The following is a 6,843-nucleotide window of genomic DNA, read 5'->3' as shown; positions in this document are numbered from 1 at the left end:
CCCCCCCCCCCCCCACACACACACATTTGGAGTCTATCTAGCATATTTATATCATTCACTTATGCTATGTTTACCATTAATTTCACTATTCACATTTTGAGGGGAGTTGTATTTATGTCAATTTGAAAGGATTCGTAAGGGTCTATTTAAATGCTGTGTAATTCCATAGATAGGTAGTTTTTGGGTGGAGACTCACCCAGGATTTCCGCTGTTTGTTTACGGGTAAAAGGTAATGATAAGAATAAAAAAAAGTTAGAGGGTAAAATAAATTTGTAAGTGACATTTCATATCCTTGTCCCCTTTTTTTACGATTTCCTACAGTAGAGAAAGTGTTGGGTGGAGGGGGTGGGTGGAAAGGGCAGTAATGTAAGGGATTCCGGGGATGCAAGGGGCCTTCTTCCTTCCATCCGAAGATGCAAGAGATTTATTCTTAGCTGAAAGCAGAAGTGGAAATGGAGATTCTGGGTTTTTGGGTTGCAGATACAAAAATGGAAATGGTTTTAAAACTCACCTATTACTAGATTTTCATGGAAGATATAGAACCCTTCGTCGCTAGCAATAGAGAGATGGTAAACCCATGAGGTTTACTTGCCAGAAATCACCAATTTTTTTTTTTCCATGTTGAGGTTAGGGATGCCACATGGGCTGACCGTCTACCATCAATCCCATTAGTCCACCTGGGTTTTTTTAATTAGTTTGGCAAAAAAATAGGTTATTTGGCCGAGGTGGCACCCCTAAATCCCAAGACAATCTTGATGGATGCCTGGTGCCAAACAGGCAATAAGGGACTTTTGATATTGAAAATTGGCATTTGTCTTTGGGAGGCACAACTTGCAATCCTTCCTGCCAAAATGTGTTCTTGTTCTTGTGGTGTTAATCTCATTTTAATTATTGCTAGGCATTCGGAATGAGGTGTTACAGATCTGATCGATTACATTTCAGATATAAGATCTCTCTAATTTGTCAGTACTAAGTTTGTATGAAAGCTTAGTTCTATTAGGGTTTCATAGCATGTGATCATGCCTTCGAGAAGACGAGAATGCCGAGCACCAGCCACACCGGTTGACCTCTCGCAGGACTAGCTAAGACAATTTAAGTCTTGACCCAATGATTAGCGCAATTGGAAGATCCAATTCAAGAAGATGAAGTTCCTGATTTGGATGACTTCACGAAAAATACTTTCCACAATCACGCCTGTCCTAGGGAGATGTTCACATGATATGATAGGAGATGGGAGTTAAATATGAAAATAAGGATTTCACATTTCCGCAGAAGCCTTTAGGCTAAGGAATTTGTTGTTTGGTTGAGCACTGTAGAGAGGATCTTTGACTACAAAGATATTCCCAACTACAAGAAAGTGAAGGTAATGGCGATCTAATCGAAAGGCAGAGCCTCTGCATGGTGGGAGCAATTGAAACTATCTTGGGAAAGAAGTGGAAAATTGAAAGTCATTGACTGCTGGAAGATGAAGAAGAAACTAAAAAAAAATTCTTTCACTAACATCTACATAATTCATTGCAGAGAGAAGTTTAATTAGTTGGTAGCCTGAAACGATTTATCGGAAAGCGATGAACAACTAATTCACGCGGTTGATGGAAGTTTACAACCAAATATCCAGGATGCCCCCAATCTCTATTTTTTCTGGACAATTTCAAATGCATACCAACATTGCTTGATTGTTGCGAAGCAACAAACGAGAGATTTTTTTTTGGGGGGCTGGAGTTATCCTGAATAACTGTATATGCGTCAATTCCAAGATCGATCGAGTAGTGTGTGATTCCAGGTAAACCCCGTACTTCTCATAATAGGCAATAAAAAAACCTGTTATGTGCCCGTTAATATTTGTGTTGTGGCCTCATTAAAAAAAACTGTGTTGTGGTCTCATTAAAAAAAACTGTGTTGTGGTCATTCTTTTTTGTTGCTCCACCTCAGATACAACTTGTTTAGAGGTATTTGAGTCCTCAATAGAAGCAGGTTCTTCAATTGAACTTTTAAAAACAGTGGAAGAAAGCTTTAATTTGTCTCCTCATAAGGCTTTTGGATGCCCCCCACATTCAACCCGTATACATCTAGACAAACATTTCATGCATATGCAATAATTAGGTGGCTTGATCTAATTCTTTGTATTGTTATATATTAGCACATACCTTATTTTTTTTGAAATATTCATTACCATATGGTTTCCATTCTTGCGGTTTAGAATGACTTGGATTTTTTATTTTGTCTTCATTATGTCCTTGAATCAAAAATATATTTATGCGATGTTTTCATTTTCTTTGTTAAATTTTTCTTGCAGATTAGCCCAACAAATTGCGCGAGACACAGTCCCCGAAACTCTAAAAAATAGAAAGGTTTGACTTTTCTCTAGCTAAATGCTCATATTTAGGCTGATCATGTTTTTATAAAACTATGTTGTGTTAAGTAGCTTCATTAATTTAAATTGCTCATGATTAAATATAAGGAACATGTGGAACTAATATGAAGTTCTACATATAATCTCAATCATAAAAGAATATGAGAAGCTCTGAAGAAATCCTTGCACTAGTGATTGTATGCAGCTTCACAATACAACACCCAAGTTCACTCTTTAAAATTGGCATCTGACATGCTGGGATTTGATTGTTCATTGCCAAGTAGTTGCAGTGCTTCCATTTTGTTTCTTGTGTACCGTGTGAATGTTAATATTTAGACAACAACTGGGAATGATACTATAATAATACTCTTACTATGAGAAGTTGTAGACACCCCATTTTGACCGGACCCTTTTTTTTCCAAAATTGAATATACCCCAAAGTTGAAAAACCCAAAATTAAATAAGTTCCTGGAAAATCAAACCAAATGCTAGAGGATACCCTCAAGATTTCAATTGAAATAGCCTTTCTAATAAGAAAAGACAAGTTGAGATTGTGTATATATCGTGAAATGGTGGTGCTAATCAGAGAGGATGAGAAGAGTTGGTGTGGTCATCAAAATGTGGTGGTGCCAATCATATTAGACAATAGAGGTTGGTGTAACTATAAAAAATATGGTAGTGCTAACATCATTTGAAAAATGGGCAAGGAATATATATATATATATATATATATATATATATATATATATATATATATATATATATAGAGAGAGAGAGAGAGAGAGAGAGAGAGAGAGAGAGAGAGAGAGAGTGTAGCTAGTAGCTACACATACGTGTAGCTAACTTAGCTACACCGACGCCTTAAAATACAATGGGCCCCACATTGTTTCGGTGATGCAAACCATTCATTTGATGGGCCCTCACATAGATAGGGTGTACCCAAAAAATCAGCTCCATAGGATCATCCCAACCCTACGATTTGTGGAGGCAAAAATGGACGTGTAAAAATCTTCACAAATCTGTCCATTTTTGCCTCCACAGTTTGAAAGGATGGGATCATCCAATGGAGCTGATTTTTTGGGCACACCCTATCAATGTGAAGGCCTATCAAATGAATGGTTTGGATCACCCAAACAATGTGAGCCCACTGTATTTTAAGCAGTCGGTGTAGCTAAGTTAGCTACACGTATGTGTAGCTTCACTTAACTCATATATATATATATATATATATATATATATTTTTTTTTACCCAGACACCTCCCTATAGTATAAAAAGAGTGGTTAAAATACATTAGGTAGGGGGCTGTCAAGTGTAGAAGAAGGGGGGTGAATCACCTTAAAGGTGGCTGCCCAAGGAGGGAAATGGGAGGCTAAATATCATAACAAGGGGCTGACTAGGGAAGAAAGAGGGGGGCTGAATTTGTCATATCCTTTATATGGCCTGATGAAGGATTCTACAAAAGGAGGGAAAATTTCTCGTTAAAAAAAAATCAGGGGAGTGCATTATTGAGTGGGAGGTGTGATCATACCAATAAAAGACAAAATTCATCTAAAAGAGAAAAGATAGAAAGGGGTGCAATTGCCAAGCTTAAGGGGTGTTAATATTAGCCTCATTTTCACCTATAAAAGGAGAGATCGGCTGTGAATTGGGGGAGGCCTCATTTTCTAAAATGAGAGAGAGAGAGAGAGAGAGAGAGAGAGAGAGAGAGAGAGAGAGAGAGAGAGAGAGAGAGAGAAGTGTAGCTAGTAGCTACACATACGTGTAGCTAACTTAGCTACACCGACGCCTTAAAATACAATGGGCCCCACATTGTTTCGGTGATGCAAACCATTCATTTGATGCTCACATAGATAGGGTGTACCCAAAAAATCAGCTCCATAGGATCATCCCAACCCTACGATTTGTGGAGGCAAAAATGGACGTGTAAAAATCTTCACAAATCTGTCCATTTTTGCCTCCACAGTTTGAAAGGATGGGATCATCCAATGGAGCTGATTTTTTGGGCACACCCTATCAATGTGAAGGCCTATCAAATGAATGGTTTGGATCACCCAAACAATGTGGGCCCACTGTATTTTAAGCAGTCGGTGTAGCTAAGTTAGCTACACGTATGTGTAGCTTCACTTAACTCATATATATATATATATATATATATATATATATATATATATATATATATATATATATATATATATATATTTTATTTTATTTTTTACCCAGACACCTCCCTATAGTATAAAAAGAGTGGTTAAAATACATTAGGTAGGGGGCTGTCAAGTGTAGAAGAAGGGGGGTGAATCACCTTAAAGGTGGCTGCCCAAGGAGGGAAATGGGAGGCTAAATATCATAACAAGGGGCTGACTAGGGAAGAAAGAGGGGGGCTGAATTTGTCATATCCTTTATATGGCCTGATGAAGGATTCTACAAAAGGAGGGAGAATTTCTCGTTAAAAAAAAATCAGGGGAGTGCATTATTGAGTGGGAGGTGTGATCATACCAATAAAAGACAAAATTCATCTAAAAGAGAAAAGATAGAAAGGGGTGCAATTGCCAAGCTTAAGGGGTGTTAATATTAGCCTCATTTTCACCTATAAAAGGAGAGATCGGCTGTGAATTGGGGGAGGCCTCATTTTCTAAAATGAGAGAGAGAGAGAGAGAGAGAGAGAGAGAGAGAGAATGGGGCTGAAGTTCCAGCTATCCGATTGGATCTAACCACCTTTCCTACTCCATTTACCTTGACAATCATCTTCTTCTCCACCCCAACCCCACCATTATCAGCCATCAAACCCTCTTTTTGAGATCCACCATAACCAAACCTTAATCATACGCCATCACACCACTAATTTCGGATCTGAAGAGGGAGAGCGAGTGACATCCCATCGAAAACCCTAACCCCATTTCTTGTTCTTCGATCCGATCCTCGCCGGATTCCGGCCAGATTCCGGTCGTCTTTCTCGTCACCGGCAAATATTCTCCCACCTTGTTTCATCTTGCTACATCATTCGTTTCTCTTCTTCATTACTTTCTCTCATCTCTAAAACCCTAGATCTAGTGTATTTCCTTAGAAATCCAACCTTAATTTCCATTGATTCCGATTCGACGGCAATTCCGCCATCACCGTCGAGATTCTCTACAATCCGTTTATTTCGATACATCAAAGTCTATGATTAGAGGCTCTCGATCTTGAATCAAGAGTAGGAGGAGCAACAAGCAAAATCAATTCCATCCATGACTTGATTCATTTGTAAGTCTTTTGGTTTATCCTCTTCATTTTCTTTTGAGATGTTCTGCTTGTGAAATGAACTAATTTTTATAATTCGTTTTGATAAGAAAAGGTCGATTTCATAAAGGAGTTTTTTGCAAAATTTTGTCAGAGATGATCAAGGGTTTCTTACTTTTATGTACAGACCTTATACCTTTAGCTGTAGTATGCATGCGTTTGTACACCAGAACTTAGACACCAATTAGGTATGACACTCATAACCTAGTCGTGCTTAGGTAACACTTCTTTTGTGTGTGCTTATTATTTTTATCCCCAGGACATGCATGTTTAGGTAGACGTCTTCTCGGGGATATATTCGTTCCCATTTCGCATGATTTTCACCCAAGACTCTTCAAAATCAATAAATAAATGGCATAAGAGACCCGGTGCTTGCACTAGGGCGGATGAGGTGCTCTTCAGACCATCCAAATCCTTAACCAGGCACGGACCTTTTGTATCTCTGGTTATCCATTGCAACGGAGCATAGTATGGGTTCCAGAGCCGACTTTCCTAGATGGTGACTCTTCTTTGTTTTAGGTACGTCTCGAATCCGGGCTAGTCCCCGAATCGAGAGGTATCTCTTTTTGTATCGCCACCCATGCTGTGAGAGGCACTTCTTTTGAGAGTTCCTTGGTAGAGCTCTCCATCATGTGGATGATCTAGAGGCTGTTGGGGGCTCGTCCCTCATCACTCTCGGATCGGGGTCCACAGGCTGGCGACTCTGCTGGGGAGTTCTTGGAACATTGCCTAACTCTGTTATAATGCCATTTAAATTAATTTTGAAGAAATTTGGGCTAAAATCATTTTAAATGGGAATGTTATCATTAGAAATCCAGGGGTACCAAATAGGTGTGTACATAAAACAAGGGCTCACACACTCACTCTCATCCCTTGCATATATTCCTGTTTTGTGGTTACTTTTCTGCTGTGGTTTGTTGTGGATGTGCTATCAGATTACCTATTTCGGTGAGATACTATAGTAGGAGCCGTGAGGGCTATACCCGCCTTCTAGAGCCACCGCACCAGTAGTATACTCAGCACCTGGACACTTCGTGTGTAAAACGGACATAGTTCGTGCACTGGACTCCATGTCACAGTGTACAAGTAACTATGCACCCGGCCAGATGGACCTCACAGCCTTACCCCCTCTATATATTGCATTGTCCTCTTGTTTGCATATAGGGACGAACATATGTGTTGCTTACACATGTGGAACCTAGAGCTAGGA

Source organism: Tasmannia lanceolata, unplaced genomic scaffold, assembly GCF_043159265.1.
Source record: "Tasmannia lanceolata isolate RefF3 unplaced genomic scaffold, GAP_Taslan_0.1 ptg000006l, whole genome shotgun sequence".
Lineage (NCBI taxonomy): Eukaryota > Viridiplantae > Streptophyta > Magnoliopsida > Canellales > Winteraceae > Tasmannia > Tasmannia lanceolata.
This window is presented reverse-complemented; position numbering follows the sequence as displayed.